This window comes from Tamandua tetradactyla, chromosome 1, assembly GCF_023851605.1.
Source record: "Tamandua tetradactyla isolate mTamTet1 chromosome 1, mTamTet1.pri, whole genome shotgun sequence".
NCBI lineage: Eukaryota > Metazoa > Chordata > Mammalia > Pilosa > Myrmecophagidae > Tamandua > Tamandua tetradactyla.
Genome location: NC_135327.1, coordinates 209,680,207 through 209,700,694, shown reverse-complemented (window position 1 = coordinate 209,700,694; position 20,488 = coordinate 209,680,207). Strand labels below are relative to the sequence as shown.

At 36.7% G+C, this 20,488-nt stretch overlaps 1 protein-coding gene and 1 pseudogene across 2 annotated transcripts in view; both read left to right on the top strand.

Moving 5' to 3' along the window:
• ADARB2 (adenosine deaminase RNA specific B2 (inactive)) overlaps positions 1-20,488 on the top strand; it is a 609,938-nt gene that overhangs the window by 566,478 nt on the left and 22,972 nt on the right. The window lies entirely within an intron of this gene.
• On the top strand, positions 7,139-7,916 carry LOC143679870 (cation-dependent mannose-6-phosphate receptor pseudogene; annotated as a pseudogene).

Below are 20,488 nucleotides of genomic sequence, written 5' to 3'. Positions count from 1 at the left end.
TTTACGTTATTTTTTGTTGTACCAGTCTTCAGAATCTGTGTATATTTTATGCTTACAGCACATCTCAATTCAAACTAGCCACAGTTCAAGGACTCAAGAGCCAGATGAAGTTAGTGGCTACCATACTGGACACAGCAGCTCTAGCCCCTTCCTAGGAAACTTACTTTATTTAACCAACATTTATGTAGTGTTTAGCATGTCAGGCAGTGTTCTAAGTGCTTTTCAAATATTAACTCATACATTCCTACAATTAAATAATAGTAATTTATAAACTAATACTTACAAATATTAACTAGTTTATTTACCCTAAAACATGGGTGCCATAACCATCATACCTACGGTTGAGGAAATTGAGTCATAGAACGGTTAACTTTATCCAAATCTGTAAATTCACTTTTATACTGATGAGTCCCAAATCAGCCAGAGGAATACTGTTAAGTCAAGGCTTCTTTCTTCAACTGTCTACTGAAAATTTCCACTTAGAGAAAAAAGGAGGAAAGGGAAATTAAGAGCTAATGTTAATTAAACATCTATTGCCAGTCACTGTTCCAAATGCTTTATAAGCTTCAGCTCATTTTCTCATCATGTGACCCCATAAGAGGGTCTATTATTTTCCTTTCTTTACAGATAAGTAAAAAAAAGGACAAAGATATCATTAGCTTGTCCAAGGTCACACAGGCAGTCAACCAGGATATGAGCCATGTGTTCTTAGATTCTGTGCTCTACCACCTCCCTACAGGTTCTGCATACCTTACTTTATTCTTTCAGCCCACCCTCTTCCCCTCCCACCCCACTCCTTTACGATACTCCTTGATATCCTCTACTACATGACTAGCAACACCATCCATCCAGTTGTACAAATCAGGAACTGAGACGTCATTGTAGACTTTTCCCTCTAATCTATCATGTATACGTCATTAATAACCAAATGCTCTAGATTCTGCCTTCCTAGTACCTCTCAAATCCATTGCCTGCCCTTCCACTGACAATGCCTTATTAGTGTCTGTTCAGTATAGGCACGATGAATACTTATGGATAAAATGAATGGTTAGATGGATGGAAGGATGAATGGATGAAAGACTGTGTTATAACATGAGGCAATGATGGCTTTTAAAATCTCCTTCCAAGTTATGTTTGCAACATTTTGTTAAGCATAAAGGAAGATCATTACTGGGTGAAGATACTAGCACAGCACTAGCATATACTAATCACTCAATAAAGGTTTATCACTACTGCTGACTACACTAACCTCCATGAATAAAAGTTATCAATTAGTAAATAAGCATTATTAATCATCTATAATGAAAATATTCTGAGAAAATATAAGCAGAACAGAAAAAGATGTTTCTGACATTACAACCATTACCTGATTGAGGTAATGCACATTGTATACATGTGTTATAAAATATTGTACATATGTTTTCTGCCAGTCCCCTAATTTTTGCCCTACTCAATTGCCAAGGCCAAGAAGTTATTTGTACTGCCTATAAATTTTAGGGATGGACCTATAGCCAATTATAATCATCTGATTTCCTTTAGAAGGAAATGAACTTATCCCAAATGCTACTTGGAGCCCATAGTCATTCACATTTAGTACTTTATTAAATTCTCTATTAAGAGATGAAGTTTTGTTTGAGTAACCATGAAACAGAAATGTTTAGCTGAATTCTTCCATCACCCATGTCATCTGACTTTTATGTATTAAAATGAACATAAATGGAGAAAATTATAAATTTAATTATGGTAGGGAAAGTGCATCCACTAGACAAATTTATAATTCCCTTTGAAAATCCCCTTTGATATCAATAAGAAATGAACTAGGGTGGTTGTATCAAAAGATCTAAACAAACAACACAGCCACATACCAATCAAAAAGTAATGCACAGGTATCTCCCTTTTAGATCAATAATACCTAAGCAATAATATAAATTAGATCATAACAGGCATTCTTCTGAGTTTAGAATTCCATGAATAACAATTGATATCATTTTACAATGTCAGTGGGAAGATAGGTTTACAGCAAAATATGTTATAGAAAGCTTGAAATTTTTACAGTGGCTTAAAATGAGCCATAAAACATTGTGAAGAAAACTTCCTAGGGCTCCATCAATAGGATAATTTTTCTTTACATATAATTTAATGCTTCACATTATTCTTTGCTTTGTCCTCTATACATTCTACTGTAACAGTTGTTTAGTCTTCAGGGAAAGTGAGTGTTAAGAGAATGGTGTTAGGAAAAAATGATAGAAAGTCTAACAGATCAAGTTGGTCACTGATTGTCCCAGTTCTTTATTCTGGAGTTAGAATCCCACTGAATAGAAGGTCATTTCCTTTGATGAGGAAGATCGCCATTCTTATACAACTCTAATATTTCTCTAAGGATCATTTACTCAATTAATTTCCCCCCATGATAAACAAGAGAATTGGCCCACATGCAGGAAAGGAGAGATTCTTGTATCCTCCTATCCATGAGTAATTTTCCTCACCATTCAGGAAAAATCCACAGATATCACAGAGCCCCTTGGCTTCATTGGAAATTCTGACTTGGTTGCATTGCTTCTCAAGAATCTGATTCATCTACTCAGGGAAGCACTTAGCCTGTTCACAGTAGCAGGATCCCTTCCCCTTCTGTGAGACTAACTACCTACTTTTGTCCCAGTGAAAACAGACCAGAATATGTATCATGTACTCTGGCCTCCAGGAGAGAAAATACAAGAATCAGTTTATCTGATAAGAATCACCTCTTCTTTATTTTTTTACCTAGTTTATAGGTTATCTCCCCAAATAGATTATAAACTCCTAGAGGGCAAGAATCATCTTGTATGACTTGTATTCCCCTCCCACACAGTTCTCAAAACAGTGTTTTTACATATGAGGTATTTAGTCGGTGCCCATTAGTTTGATAATTAAATAACATTTTGAAATACAAAGGAGTCTTTAATGGTCAGTGGATGCTGACTGTGCACCAAGGCCAACCTAGAAGGAATGGACTGAAGTGCTGCCTGTGTCCCTTGGTTACGGGATAGCATTAAGCATGCCACATATGCATTTTGGAAGGTACAGTTGCAGAAGAAAAAGAGAATGGGACAGAATAGATATCTAAAGAATTAATGGCTGGAAACTTCCTAAATTTTACAATAGACATGAATATACACATCCAAAAAGTGAAGTGAACGCCAAAACTGATAGAGTTACACTCAGACACATTATAACCAAACTGTCAAATTCCAAAGACAAGGAGAGAATCCTGAAAGCGACAAGTGAGAAGTAATGCATCTTGTATAAGGAGCTTGGATAAAATGAGTGCTGATTTCTCATTAGTGACTACAGAAGCAAGAAAAGAGTGAGAAGACATATTTAAAGGGCTAAAAAAAAAAAACTGCCCCCCAAGAATTTTATATGCAGAAAAAAATGTATTTAAAAAGTGATGGGGGAGGCAATGGTGGCACAGTGGCAGGGTTCTCACCTGCCAAGCTAGAGACCTGGGTTCAATTCCTAGTGCCTGCCCAAGCCAAAAAAAAAAAATCATGTGATGGGGAGATCAGGGCATTCACAAATTAAAAAAGGGAGTTTGACCAGCTTTACAAGAAAGGCTAAAAGGCATTCTTCAGGGTGAAAGGAAAGATGATAGACACTAGATCAAGGCCACAGGACAAATAAAGTTCTCTGCTAAAGGTAACTACATGGGGAAACATAATTGTCAGTACAGTGTTAGTTTTGGTTTGTAAATCTACCTTTTACTTCTTACAGGATCTAAAATGCAAATGCATAAAAAGCAATGATAAATCTATTGTTATAGATGCACAGTTTATAAAAAAAAAAAAGTAATTTGTGATGAGCACAACCTAAAGGTGGGGAGATAGAGTATAGAAACATCATTTGTGTATTCTGTTTAAGTTAAGATAGTTTCAAATCAAAGGAGAATGTTATAAATTTAGGATGTTAAATTTAAGCCCAATGATAACCACAAAGAAAATAGCTGAAAAAATATACATGGAAGAATATGAGAAGGGATTCTAAATGGCTTACTACAAAAGATCAACTAAATACAGAAGTAATAATCAGAGTATTGAGGGGAAAAATGTATAAGATTTACAAAACCAAACAGCAAAATGGTAGAAATTAGTCTTACATTATCAGTGGCTACTTTAAATATAAATGGATTAAAATTTCTATCCAAAAGGCAGATGTTGGCAGAGTGGATAAAAAGCATAACCAACAGGATACTCACCTTAACTCCAAAGACAAAGTAGGTTGAAAGTGAAAGGATTGAAAAAAATATTCCATGCAAATAGTAATAAAAAGAGAGCAGGTATAGCTGTGCTAATGGAAGACAAAACAGGGATAAAAAGATTTCAACTTATCTGGAAGATAGAACAATTATAAACATAAATGCAGTTAAAAAAAAAAAAAGAGCACCAAAATATATGAAGCAAACATTGACAGATTTGAAGGGCAAAATAGACCATTCTACATTAATAGCAGGAGACTTCAAGACATCTGTCTCAATAATGAATAGTACATCCAGGCAGAAGATTAAGGAGAAAATAAAGGATATGAATGATACTACAAACCAACTAGATCTAACAGATATATGTAGAACACTTCAACAACAGTCGGTTACACGATCCTCTCAAGTGCATATGGATGATTTCTAGTATAGATCATATGTTAAGTCACAAAACAAGCCTAAATATTTTTGTAAATATTGACTTAATACAAAGTATCTTCTCCAAATGTAATGGAATAAAGCTGGAAATCGATAACAGAGGGTAAAGCTGGAAATTTCACAATTACATGGAAATTAAACAATACGCTCTCAAAAAGCCAGTGAGTTGAAGAAGAAATCACAAGGGTAATTGGATAGTATATTGAGATGAATGAAAATGAAAACATGATATAACAAAACTTATGGGATGCAATTCTGAGAGGGAAATTTATGGCTCTAAATGCTTACATTAAAAAAGAAGAAAGATCTCAAATCAGAACGAATCTGTAGCTGGAGGATCTAGAGAAAGAAGAGCAAATTAAATCCAAAGTGAGCAGAAGCAAGGAAGTAACAAAGATTAAAGCAAAGATAAATGAAATAGAAAATAAAAAAAAATAGAAAGAATCACAAAAACAAAAGTTAGTTCTTTGAAAAGATCATAAAATCAACAAACCTTTAACTAGACTGACAGAAGAAACAGAGAACCAGAATAAATAAATGAAGGAATAAATAAATCAGAATAACTAAAATCAGAAGTGAAAGTGGAGCCATTACCATTGAATTTATAGAAATAAAAAGAATTATAAAATGATATTATTAATATTTGTATACCAGCAAGTTAATAACCTAGATGAAATGTGCAAATTCCTAGAAACACAAAAATTATCTAAATTGACTCAAGAAGAAATAGGTCTCAGGGTGAAGAGATTAAATAAGTAATCAAAAACTCCCTAACAGTAAAAGTCCGGGACCAGATGGCTTTACTGGCGAATTTTACCAAACATTTGAAGAAGAATTAAAACAAATATTTCTCAAACTCTCAAAAAATGAAAGAGAAGGGAATACTTCTTAACTCATTCAACAAGCCAGCATCACCCTAATACCAGAGCCAGATAATGATATCACAAGAAAAGAAAATTACAAACCATTATCCCTTATAAATATAGATGTAAATGTTCTCAACAGAATACTAGCAAATCAAATCCAACGGCACGTTAAAAAATTATATACTGTGATCAAGTGGAATTTATATCAGGAATGCAAAGGTGGTTCAACATAAGAAAACTAATCAATGTAATATACCATGTTAATAGAATGTAGAGGGGAAAAGCACGTATCTCAGTTGACACAGAAAAGACATCTGACAAAATCCAGCACCCTTTCTTGATAAAAACCTTCAGAATATTAGAAATAGAAGGAAATTTTCTCAACATGATGAAGGACATACATGGAAAGCTAACATCATACTCTATGGTTTAAGACTAAGATCTTTTCTCCTTAGATCAGGAACAAGACAAGCTTTCACCACTGCTATTTAACATTGTACTGGAAGTTCTGGCCAGAGCATTTAGACAAAAAAAAAAAGAAAGAAAGAAAGAAAGAAAGAAAGAAAGAAAGAAAGAAAGAAAGAAGACATTCAAATTGAAACAAAAGGAGTAAAACTATCCTTGTTTTTAGATGGCATGATGTACTGAAGACTCTCCAAGAAACTTATTATAGCTAATAAATGAGTTCAGCGACATCACAGGATACAAGACCAATACACGAAAATCCATGGTGTTTCTATATACCAAGAATGAACATTCCAAAAAGAAAATCAAGAAAACAATTCCACATACAACAGCAACCAAAATAATAAAATAAAGGAATAAATTTAACCAAGGATGTAAAAGACTTGTATAGGGAAAGCTATAAATCACTGCTGAAAGAAATTAAAGAAGATCTAAATAAATGGAAAGATATCTTGTGTTCATGGGTCATGAAACTCAATATAATTAGCATGTCAGTACTACCTGTATTAGTCTCCTTGTCCCTAAATCAAATATCATGCAATAGTTTGGCTTAAACAGTGAGAATTTATTTCCTTACAGTTTTGAGTCTAAGGGAAGTCCAAATCAAGGCATTATCAAGGCAATGCTTTCTTACTGATGACTGGCATTCCTGGGCTGTCTGCCAGTGATGCTTAATGCTTGGCTCTTCTGTCACATGGCAATGGACATGGTGGTCTTTCCTGGCCCCTCCCTTCCCTTCAGAGTTCCCATTGACTTTCAGCTTCTGGCTGCTTCCTCTGTGCCTTATGAAGGACTCCGGTAATAGGATTAAGCTACATCCTAACTGAGCTGGCCCACACCTTAACTGAAGTAACCTCATCAAAAAATCCTACTTACAATGGGTTCACACCCACAGGGTGCTATTTAACAATATTAAATAGCAGTCGAACCCACTTTTTTCTGGGAAACATAGCTCCAAATCACCACACTACCCAAAGTGATTTACAGATCCAGCACAGTCCTGGTTAAAATTCCAACAGGCTTTTCTGCAGAAATGGAAAATACAATAATCAAATTCATATGGAAGGGTTTCTCATTCTCAGAGTAGGGAACAGTGAGGTACCTGGGGGAATGTTCGTGTCTGACATGAGCTCCGGGAATGTGGTCCATGACTGGCTCCTTTCTCGTCCAGACTCCCAAGCATAGACAGATAGTCACTGGGGATTCTGAGTAGGGGGCTCTTCTTTTGCCCATGGCACAATATTCCCCTTCACATTTGCTGGAGGACTAGACTGGCTCTGACTGCCAGTGAGAGAATCCTGTAGACAGAATACAAATCCTGTGACTTGGTAAGAGAAAAGGGTAGAGTCAGAGATGGAGGTGGCTCTGCTGAAGAGCCAAAACAACTGTTTAACAAAAGCTTTGATAAAATTGTGGGCCAGTCTCCAGACACCCACATCTGCATGCTCAGAATGTGCCAGGAAGCTAGCAACCACACCTCTGGGGCAGGCCTGGTGAAGATCAGAAAAGTAATAGTAAAGAGATAGTGGTAGGGAGACTCAACAAGACAAACATCTTCAGTGGAAGTAGTTGGATTCTAGTGATCTTTGAAGGAGTGATGAATATGACAATCACTGTGGCAAGGAGTAGTACCATGCAGTAGTGGTGATATCCTGCAATCAACACACCCTAGCAGAAGATTTTAACCTAGTGTCTGAGAAGTGAGACAAAGTCCAAGATGGTTTCTACAAGGGAATGGGGCAATTTCCCCACTTAAACTTCTGGTAGGATCTTGGCAACCTGGTGTAAGATGGTTGTGACTTTATGCCATTTTTAAATACCAAAATGTGCATGCTGCATTTCATGGTGTGAGGGAAGAACATTTACGCAACATAACAATTCCCATTCTAACCACCTTCAAGCATATGATTCAGTGACATTAATTACATTCACAGTGTTGTGCTACCGTCACTACCACCCATTACCAAAACTTTTCTGTCATCCCAAACAGAAAGTAAGCCACTTTAACATCAATTCCATATCCCCTTCTCCCCAGGCCCTAGTAACCTCTAATTTACTTTGTCTCTATGAATTTTCATAGTCTAGTATTTCAAATAAGTGAAATCATAAAACATGTGTCCTTTTGTGTTTGGTCTGTTTCACTCCACAAATTGTCTTCCAGTTTCATCCACATTGTAACATACAAGTATCAGAGCTTTTTTTTTTATTTGAAAGAGTTACTGATATTACCAGGAAAATTGGGGGGCACTGAAAGTCTTTTTGAAAGTGAAATAATTTTTCCCTTCTAGGTTTTCAGTCAAAAAGAAATTTTAGTTAAAACCCTGGATTAAAATGCCATCCTGTGGGAAAAAAGCTAGCTGAAATTTTCCAGGTGAGGAAAATCAATTCCTCTTGTGGGTGAGCTGACTTTGCACAGAAAACAAACATAACAAAAAACTTTTTGTGGCCACAGACAAACCTAAATGCACCTGAAGCTATGTTTAAAAAGAATGCCTCCAGATAAAAGGAACAATCTGAGAAAATGTCAACCTATCATATCTTTACTTCTGGAAAAACAGCTCAAAGTAGGTGGTATCACATATTTGAAGGTTCCCCCACCCCACTGAAAAGTAAAACACAATAAAGAAAAATTAGAAGATGATGAAAAGTAGAAAAAAGAAAAATAATCAGCAAGTGTCTCAATAGTCATAGAAAATAGGAATCACATTTTGCTTTATTTCTGTTCATCTCTTTTTTCTCAAATCATGTTTTGTCCCATAGTTAAGATTTTGCTGCTTATACCAGTTTGATAACAATTTGTTACTTAACACTATAACATTTTTTCTTATTTTGAGAGAGCATTTTAATGTATTTATGTCTACTTGTTACGCCATCAGTTGGGTATTTCCCTGTTGCCAAGTATCTGGGATGTTTCCAGTTAAAGCCTACTGAAAATAGTGTTAGTAATATCCTTGTATATTAGCTTTTTGCTGAATCTCAGAATATGTATTTAGGGTATATCCCCCAAAGTGTAGCTATTGTGGAGCCCACCCATGGTGGCTCAGGTTGCCTTAGAGGAGAAGCAACATATTCTCATAGACAAGGGATAGGGGAGAGCTCCTCAAACAAAAGCACTATATCAGAAGCAGTGATTTAAACAACAGCCCCCAAAGATTTTTGCATGCCTTAACCCCCAAAACCTGTGAATATCACCTTTAATGGCAAAAGAGTGACTATTAACTTATATGCGCAAAAGATGTGATCAAATTAGGATCATGAGAGAAAGTGCTTATCCTGGATGATCTCTGTAGGCTTTAAATGCAGTCCTGTGTTTCCTTATAAGAGAGAAGCAGCAGGAGGTTTGGGACAGACACACAGAAGGCAGTGTGAAGAAGGAGATGGAGACTGGAGTCATGCAGTCACGAGCCAATGAACACCAAGGATTGGATACATCCTCCAGAAGCTAGGAGACAGCCTTAGAATGGATTCTCTTGCAGAGCCTCTTGAGAGAGTATAGCCTTGCCAACACCTTGCTTTTGACCCCTGGAATTGAATTTTGGTTGTTTTAAGTCACCAAGTTTGTGTAATTGGTGATAGCAGCCACAGGAAACTAATATGCCAGGGAAGAGCTATTACTCACCTAGACCAAATCATTTGGTCTTTGGAAAATTATGGAACCAGATAAAACCACAGTAAAATCACTTCCGAAAGTTTACCATCAGCATCACCCTGGTGAAGACTGACTACAACTACAAAAAACACTTACTTTCACCATATCAGTGAAAATTGACCTTTAAACCACAAATTAAGGTTAAATTGCACTGAAAGTTAGTTCAATCTTTCTTTAGCTCAATGAAACTGATCAAACCCCTACTCCTTAGAAGGATGACTATGGCAAATATAATTATCACATTCCATGTTTCTTTAGATATCTGTTTGGCTGTAAGATGCCAGTCTATATTCTGACACGCAAATGCCACCATCTACCTAAGGACTGGGGAAAATCTAAGTGGTGTTTTCTGCTTTTGTCTCTAAGAATTCAAAGTTGAGTGGCATATAAAATCTAAATCTTCTGGAACTAATGTTCCTTTAGATATGGTTTCTAATTTTAAGTACCTGAGCTTGATTATTGATCACAATGTGTCTTTGAATGAACAGATTAAAACTTTCTCCATAAAAATGAACTGTAAAAAAAGTATAGCTGCTCTCTGGAGAATAAGGCAGTCTGATTTTTAAACCTAGATGTCACACTGTGAAGAGAGTTTTCCTTCCTGACTATGGAGACATGTTACTCAAAATTTTAAGTGAGTTTCTCTCTCCTCTTGACCACATCTAAACCTACTTAGGAAAAGAATTTGGACATCCTTCCTATTTGTTTTATTGACAATTATCTTATTGTTACAAAACAATTCTATTGAAGTGAAATGAGAATGTGGTTTATTTCTCAAAATAGAATTCTTTTTAAAACAACTTCTCTTCTTAAATACATTAACCAAAATTTTCACAGCTTGTTTTAAAAGCTGTTTTTTACTCATTCTTTAAGATAGATCATATGGTAATCTTATTAAATTTTTAAGTGGAATTCTATATAATCACTTAGTGATAAGGAGTCAATGATAAATTCAATAATATTTATCAACTATAAACGCAATGACCACAAATTAATAACACTTTGTAACTGTTACCTCTTTGAACTCTTTCAACAACACTATGAAGTAGATGGAGTGGCAAAATTAATTTCATTTGAGAGAACAGTCAGTGATCCATCAGCTGGGGCCTCTGCATACCTCATGAAGACTACAAAGGAGTCCTTCTGCAAAATCGAAATCAGTAATCCAATTAGGTGAATAAGAGTTAACATGGATGTCAAAAGAAAACAAAAGAATGGGTTAAGCAATAATCAAAGACAACTCCACAAAACATTTCATAGAACAGCATGAATGTACAATAAACGTGATGGGTAACATGATGCTGTGCTTTCTAAGAAAGAAGAGCAACTCTTGTGGACCCATGAAGAGACCGAGACATGGACATGAACCTATATAAGATACACAACTGGTTAAAGTTTCATTTTATCGCTTCCACCTTCACAAAAGGAATGTAAATAAAGCTAGGCAAGAATCCCTTTCCTGGGGAACTGGAACTGGAGGAGGATGGGGGAGAAGAGGAGCAGCAGAGGAAGAGAAGGATCGACATGCTGCGTGTTAGACTGGGGGTTATGTATTTCAATCCTTCTCCCTCCCCCTCCCCCTCTCACTCGCCCTCCTCCGGTTCCAGTTCCCTGGGAAGTGGGCTCTGGCCCAGGTTGCATTTGCATCATTCCTGAATCAGTCAGCTAACAAGGGAGATAGGTAAAATCACAAATAGAAACATGGTCAGAAGGAGCTTCCCCCACCCCACCCCACCCACATCCAGAATCAGATGTAATTTGTAGGCACCAGTGCAAAATGAAGATAGGGGCTACTTTCTCAAAAATACTAAGGGTGATGCAACCGTGGCTCAGTGGCAGAATTCTCACCTGCCATGCCGGAGAACAGGATTCGATTTCCGGAGCCTGCCCATGCCAAAAAAAACCACAGAAAAAAAATTATTAAGACCTTCATGATGGAGACAATAGATCTTGAAGCCAAGGGTGGGGCCCTCCTAAGCTTGGAAGGATACACACTTTGAGCAGGCACAGTAATAGGTACTGGGAATGAGCCAGTAGAGAACCAAAAAAGAACAATGAGGAACAATGTGGTATTACTATAATGGAAAAGAGCAGATTTTGGAATCTAGATTTTGCCACTTACTATATGGTCTTCATCAGTCTTGAGCTCACTAAATCATAAATTCATCCATAAAATGATGATCTCTACTTCATAGAGATGTTATAGATTAAATGTGCTCATGTTATATATTATGTATTATATATGTGTATCATTTAGTATAATGTCAAAACATTGTAATAATATAGTAGTAGTAATAATGTTATTAATAATACTAACAATAGCTAATGTTCATTTAGTGTTGTTTCTGAACTGTGTTTTCTGAAGTGCTTTGTTAACCCTACAAGGTATATGCTATTTTCATCCTGGTTTTACACAGCTGAAAAGAAGCTGATCTGGGATTTAAACCCAACATGACTCTTCCCAGAGTCTCTGCTCTCAACCACTCTACTAACCATCTCCTTGTTTTACATTCAAATATAATTTTATTGAGATATAGTCATATACCATAACAATTGCCCAAAGTACACAATCAGTGGTTCACAGTATCATCACATGGTTGTGCATTCATCACCGTGATCAATTTTAGCACACTCGGCATTGCTCCATGCAAAGGTGTAAAAAAGTGAAAAGAAAACCCCAAACATCCCATACCCCTTATTCCCCCCTTATTGACCTCTAGTTTTGCATTCTACCCAATTCAAAGACATACAATAAAGGTAAGTTAACCAAGACAGTGCAGTATTGTCAGAGATAAATACATAGATCAGTGGAACAGAATAAAACATCCAGAAGTAGATCTATACAAGCAGAGCTGTCATTTTTCTTCTTCTTTCTTCTTTTCCTTTTTTTTTTCTCTATACTTATACATTCATTATCAAAGATCAGGGCTACATGCTGGATTACATCTCAGCAATTTCTAGTATTTCTTTATAGCTGTTCTAATTCACTAGAAACTTAAAAGAAATATCCATGTAATGAGTCAGTAGTTGTAATCATTTGTTAAGTCCTAATTTCTCAGTTACATCTCCTCCCTCTCATTTAATCATTTTCTCAATCTTCAGGGTTATCTGGGCAATGGCCATTTTAACTTCTTCATACTGGAAAGGATTGTTGACCTTATGAGGTAGAGGTATGAAAATATTGATGTTCTTGGAGAGACTGGTGCCTCTGGGTTTAGGGATTATCTGGCATAGGAACGATTTGGAGGCCTTAAGTTTCTAAAAAATTAAACTTACTAGGTAAAACATTTATAGCGTCTTAGACAGAACCCAGGGTATTCTTCAGGGTTTTCAGAAATGTGCTTGGTTAGAAGTTGGTATACCATGGCCATTTGCAATATCTAGCTGAAGATTGCATAAAAGTAACCTCCAGAATAACCTCTTAACTCTATTTGAAATCTCTTAGCCACTGACACGTTGTTTTGTTCCATTTCTTTTCCCCCTTTTGGTCAAGAAGCCTTTCTCAATGCAGGGCCAAGCTCATCCCTGGGGATCATGTCCCATGTAATGGGGAGCTAACTACCTCCTTGTGCAAGCTCTCAGTAAGGGTAGCTGTTATAGCAGGATTATAGAAGGATATTTTTATTTCTAATAAGATATATTAGTGATTAACAATTCCTTACAAATCTAAAACCAAAACCCCAGCTATTCCTGATAATGCTTTTTTTATAAAAGTAACATATGTAAATGTTTTAAAGGCTTGAAACAATACAAAAGGATAGAAAATAAAAACATCTAAGTCTTGCTTTCCCATATTATCCACAGTTCCTCTTGTCAAATTTAATTACCATTAAGAGTTTGTGTTTATGCTTACAGAAAAAAATTATCAAAGAATATGCCAGCACATATATGAATGGATGTCCAGTTTTAAGACTGGCTTGAACATCCTTCTCTATCAAACATATAGGTGGGCCTCATTTTTAATAGCTATCTATCTATTTCTTTCCACAGACATACCATTAATTATTTAACCAATTCTCTACTAATAGACAATTTGATTATTCCAGTTTTTGTTTTGTTTTCTTGCTTGTTTTGCAAACAATCCATTAATGACTCTCCTTGTACATATATCTTATGTATCTATGAGAGTATATCCATGGGATGAATTCTTAGCAGTGATATTATTGAGTCAATGGATTGTATATGTCCTCTTCTTGCTTATAAATAACCATGGGAAGATATTAGTAGAATAGAAATGGGATGGAACATTTAGCAGAGGTTTCTTTTGGTATTATTACCTGGTCTTTGTTTGAAAGTGGGAAGAAGAAAGTGTGAAATTGAGAATGGATGAAGGATGTGAAGTTAGGAAACTATCAACACCCGGACCCACAGGTAAATAAATTATCTCACGTAATCTTTGCAATGATGTGAGAAGTAGATGCTACTGTTATTATTATATTACCTGCTGGAGGATACCAGTAATTCTCAAACTTTAGCAGCATCAAAATCAGATTGCCAATCACGTCCTCAGAGTTTCTGATTCAATAGCTCTGCAGTAGGACCTGAGAATCTGCACTTCTACAAAGTTCCCAATGATGCTGATATAGCTGGTTCAGGGACCACACTTTGAGAATCATTGTTATAGACTGTTGTTCAAGGTAGCTAGAAAGTGATCAACATTAACCAAGCAGCATTGTAACTTAAATTCAACCAGATTTCTTGTTTCCAAAGTTTTTGCTGACTACTTTGCTACAGAAGTCCTCAGCTTAGATTGCACATTAGAATCACATGGGGAGCATTGTAAAACATGATACCCAGGCTGCACCATACCACAATTACATCAGAATCTTTGGGATGGGAACTAAGCATCAGGAGATGAGTCCACTGTGCAGCAAAAGTTGAAAACCCTAGGTATATTGGTGGTTTCCGAGAATCATCACTGTTGAACTATGGACAAGAGATTATCATTCCTTCCTCTCCTTCACACAAAGCCTGGGGAATTTTTCCAGTTTTATGATGTATATTCAGTTTTGCCCACAAATAAAGAACAGAGGGAAGAAAATATGTATTTTTGATGGTGCTTAAATACTGTCCCACAATCTTCACTATAATTTCAGAGAGTTAAATCTCCTCTCGGAGCCACATCAAGATGGTAAAACCAATAGGCAGTAACACAAACTGTCCAAAACATGCATTGATAATTGCTGCTTCCTATCATATCTCCAAGACTCATGCCTGTAATCACAGACTAAAGTACAGTCTATCCTGAAAGGAATCTTGTAATTATTTCCATTGTTCCTTGGAGGCCAAAATCTGAACTGAACAAGGACATTGCATCTCTTCGTTAAAGAAAGGCATTTTTTTTCAAAGATCTTTTCCCCACCTATCTGTGGTATTTCAGTGATGACAAACAGACAGAAATATATTTATTTAGGGATTACCTATATTGAAAACTAGATGTGAGAATTTTTCTCTGTCAACATTGCAGTAATATCAGCTGTTTGAGCAAAAGAAGAGGCATTTTTCCATTCAATCCTGAATACTGAAAATTCTCCAGTTTACATTCAGGAAGACATTTGGTTTTATTGATCCTGTTAGCTGAATAAGTTTAAAGTCCAATAACAAGACAAAAAGATGGCTTATTTTCTCTTTAATGTAAAGGTTATTAGGAAGAAAGCAGATATAGAAGTTATTTTCATTAGACTATCCTGTAGAATCAGAACCACATAAATAAGCTCCAAAAGTTTTGTTTAAAGCCAATGCTTTAATGGCTTAAAGTGCAATGACATCTTTTCCATGAATACTTATTTTATTGTTCAAGGACTGGCTTAAAGAAAGTGCTTTGTTATAGATGAAGGAAATGTCCTTTCCCTGCTTTTAGTTGATAAGAAATCTTAAAACTCCACTAGAGGTCCTAAAAATTATAGGTACCACTCAAATTGTCTCTAACCCAGTGTCCTTTGCCATAAATGAAAATTATAATTGCATTATGTAAATCTACTACAGGTAGTCTCTCTGTGGCAAGCAAAACTGCAATTGTTAATACATGCAAAAACAAGAGAATTTAAATCTGAGTTGGGAATAAAATATACACTTAAAAATGAATACCAAGCCCATCCCATCCAGGATGGCAGAATGAGACACTTCAGGGTTCCATCTTTTCAGAGAAGCTTTGAACAACCAGCAAAAACTAGCAGAAATGTTTTTCTCAAAGCTTCAGAAAACAAAGGACTACTTTCAAGGAAAAGACTACTTAAAAGCAGTAGGATCTCATGGCATGCAGTGTGAAGTCAGTCTGTGCTCCCAGTATGGATTTCTGGTTCTGGTTCCAGAGGGAGCAGAGTAGCTCTCACGCACATACTGCGATCATGTATGTCTGGCCCAATCTGTCCGGTGGTGGCCTGAGGAACTTACTGTCCCACATGTAGAAAGCAGCTGCTAGTGCTCTACAACAGAAAATTGTGGGAGAACAATCAAGTTGTCCTGCCTAAGGCAAGGGATTAATGGCATTAGGACTTAACAGTGCAGTATTCTGGACAATAAGGAAATTCCTTCATAAGTAAAAGGAGACATACAGAGTCATATAAATAGGGGAATTCTTAGGGCCCAAGGTGCATGCCTAAAAGAAGACCCATAAGTTGAAAGGATCAGGTAGCCCCTACACTTTGACCTGAAGCTATTCTTTAAACTCACTGTATGGATAAGCTCTGAAGAAGAGCACTTGCACAGGTCAATCTGTAAAGACTGGTAAAGGCCTTTTCTTTTTTTCTTCTTCTTTTTTTTTGTTGTTGTTAGCTTATGGCAACCAAGAAAAGCTCTGTCATAACATTATCTAGATTCAAGCTTAAGGAACAGACACTTCAGGGTCTAACTTACAGTGACAACACATTAAAATATCAAAATATCGAGGCTTCAACAAAAGCTTAAAAGACATGCAAAGAAACAGGAAGCAATGGCCTAGGAAAAGAAGTAGATTAAAGCATTAGCAACCATCAGTGAGGAGGATCAGACATGGGACATAACAGACAAAGACTTTTGTCTTTATCTGTTGGTCCTAAACATGCTCAAAGAATCAAAGGAAAATATGTACAAAAACTAAAAGAAATCAAGAAAATTATGTATGAAAACAAAGTGAACATCAATAGTGACTTGGAAGTTATGAGAAGGAGCCAAACAGAGGTGAAAACCACAGTAATAGAAATTTAAAATTCCCTAGAGGGGTTCAATAGCAGATTGGAGCTGGCAGAAGTAAGAGTCAGAGAACTTGAAAACAGGACAATTGAAATCAGTCCATCTCAAGAGCAGAAAAATCAAATTCAACATCACATTAAAAAAAAATCATACATCACAACTGTTCTAGTTTGCTAGCTGCCAGAATGCAAAATACCAGAAATGGAATGGCTTTAAAAGGGGAATTTAATAAGTTGCTAGTTTACACTTCTAAGGTCAAGAAAATGCCCCAATTAAAACAAGTCTATAGAAATGTTCAATCAAAGGCATCCAGAGAAAGATACTTGGTTCAAGAAGGCTGATGAAGTTCATGTTTCTCTCTCAGCTGAAAGGGCATATGACGAACATGGCAGCATCTGCTGGCTTTCTTGTGGCTCTACAGAAAGGCACTCTCTCCAAAATGTTTCCTCTTTAAAAGATTCCAGTAAGCAACTCCACCTTCAGTGGGTAGAGACATACCTCCATGGAAATCATCTAATCAAAGGTTACCACCCAGAATTGGGTGGGTCACATCACATTTTGGAGAAAGTCCCTTTTTGTAGAGCCACGAGAAAGCCAGCAGATGCCACCATGTTCGTCATGTGTCCTTTCAGCTGAGAGAGAAACATGAACTTCATTGGCCTTCTTGAACCAAGGTATCTTTCCCTGGATGTCTTTGATTGGACATGGATTAACGCTACCATTATAAATAAATTCTTGCATGAACTCCTTCAAAGTTTTGATCTTGTACAAAAAATCAATAATAGAAGGATGCAGGTGAAAACTAATATTGCATACTATGGCCTATAGTCAACAAGGAGATAGCAACAGTACCACAGCAATACCAGGGATAAATAATTGAGGGAGAGGGACAAAAGATTAGGTGAGGTTTTGATCTGATATTTGATGAGACTGTTTATTGATTCTTTGTCTTTTTGAACCAATGACAATTGTCTAAAAATTGAGAGTGTTGCTGATTGTACAATCAAGTGAGGATACTGCAAGACATGGTTTTCTTATTTTGAATGTTATCTATGATGCCCAATAAGAGGAGGGGAGCAAAGGATACAAGGACTGAGAAACTGAAAGGCAAACAGTGGTATATATATATACCTCAAACACACATATATATATGATGGAATGCTGTGTGGCTACCAAAAAGAATGATGTTGTGAGGCACACAACAAATTGAATGAACCCTGGGGACAATGTGTTGTTCAAAATAAGCCAGAAACAAAAGAACAAATATGCTACGATCTCTTTCAGAAAGTACTTATAAGAAAATTGGAGCCTAGATTGTAAGCTCTTATAACAGCCATACTTAGTCTGAAGTTGTAAGCATATTTCTAAATTCTGAGACACTGAGCTATATATGTATCAGCTGTTATTTCCCTGGAACTCTGAGTACCTTTGCAACACCTAAGATTCAGAGCTGGAGCTCTGCAACTCTGAAAGTCAGCATTGCTGCATACAATAAAAGCTAAAGTCCCCAAAAAAGAGAGCAGGTTTCAATTAGGGATAAAAAGCAAAGCTGATCTAGTTGGGACTAAGGTAAATCATTACATAGGGCAAAAAATGATTGTGTTTGTACTCTAGAGCTTTACCTACTGGCTAAGATGAAAGGTGGAGAGGTTTACTGTGTCTAGAAACTACATTTTCTGTAACATGCATGTGTCTGGATAGCTCATTTAAACAACCTAAACATATGGAGCTCAGAATGAGAATGAGGCCTTGTAACTCTGTATAGCTTAATGTAATACCTGGAGACCAGACTATGGTGGGCTGATAACTAAAAAATATTGGTAGGGCAGGCCATGGTGGCTCAGCAGGCAGAGTTCTCGCCTGCGATGCTGGAGACCTGGGTTTGATTCCTGGTGTCTGCCCATGGAAAAAAAAAAAAAAGGGTATTGGTAGAGACCCTTCAAGGACTGGAAAAAAAATATGTAGATGTTAAATTTTCCCATCTGGGAAATTCCTGCTATTCTCTCAACCATTATCCCAAGAAAATAGGCCAAGCCCTTGTTTTTGAGTCTTGCCCTTACAAAACTTATTTCTGTAGCAGAGAACTACCTATAATTATGCCTACAAGTTACTTCCAGGAAACCTCTTTTGCTGCTCAGAAGTGGCCTCTCTCTTTCTAAGCCCAACTCTGCAAGGAAAATTGCTACCCTCCCCCACTATATGCACTTGACTTTCAGGGGTGAAAATCTCCCTGACAATGGGAAACATGACTCACAGGGTTGGGCCTGGCCCTGGCACCATGGGATTGACAATGCCTTCCAGACTAAAAGGGAGGAAAATGTAACAGAATGAGGTATCAAAAATAATTTAAAAAGAGAAAAAAAGAATAAAGTATCAGTGGCTAAGAGAGAGTTCAAATGGAGTTGAGAGGCTACTCTTATGCAAGCTTCAGCTAGATATTGCTAATTACCATGGTTGGCCACAGGTCAATCAATACCATTCCTGCTAACCCTAAAGGACACCTAAGGCTCTGAGACTCTATAAAAGTTTCATGTACAAAGTTCACTTTCCTGGAGGCTATAACCTCCGGATGGGTACTAAGTCAGATAAATCCTAAAACTCAGAGGGGCCAGTCTCTCCAAGAACATCAACTAGTTCCACCCCCCAATCCTATACTGTTGACACCCCCTTTCAACATGAAAAAATTAGAATGGGCACTTCCCAAAAGGCCCTGTAGATTGGGAGAAGGATCAAAAGAGAACTAGGAGTTATAACAGAGAAGACAGAATTTAACAAATGAATATGACTTCTGAATTACTATAATATTTCTTTTAGCTTTGGGAGCAGCTAGAAGGAAAAAACTGAAAATGTGGAATGGTAACCCATACCAGACTTTGAAATCTGTTCTGCAACTGCTTGTTAAAACATACTTTGAAAAGTATTGCTTTTTTTCATATATATTTTATATTTCACAGTAAAGTATGTCAAAAAAAAAAACACAACTATGCAACAGTGACAGCAAACTGTTCCTCTAGGGCACAGCAGTTTTGAGTCATCTCTAATCCTCTCCTCCACTCCTGGGGTAGAAGTTCTGCAGCTGACAGAGAGTAGGTACTAAATTCAAAACCTACCTCGTTTCCATTAACCCTTTTCATAAACAGCTCAATTCTTACCCACCCAAGAAGTCCATGCTGGGTTTGTGGCTCCAGCTCTGCAGCTAACAGTCTGCGTAACCTTAGTTAGTAGACAAGTCCCTTTACCTCCCTGGGCCTCAGTTTCCTATTTCGTAGACTGTGAGGTCTAGGCTCACTAGATAGCATCTGCAGTTTCCTTCAGTTCTAAAACTCTGTACCTGGCTTCTTTCTTTTAGCATATCTGTTCATCTTAAGCTTACCTCAAAAGTTAAGTATCTACTCTAGAAAAGCTTTCCTTGACTTCCCAGTCTAGATGAGGTCTTCCTTTTAAACACGTCCATAACATCTTTTAAAAAAATAAAAAAAAAAAAAAATGAAGAAGCATGAACAGAGCCTGAGAAACCTGTGAGCCACCATCAAGTATCTAGATATATGTATTGTGGGAGTCCCCGAAGAAGAAGAAGATAGAAAGTGGCAGAAAGAATAGTCAAAGAAATAATGGCTGAAAACTTCCCAATTTTAGCAAAAGACATTAATATACACATCAAAGACGCTC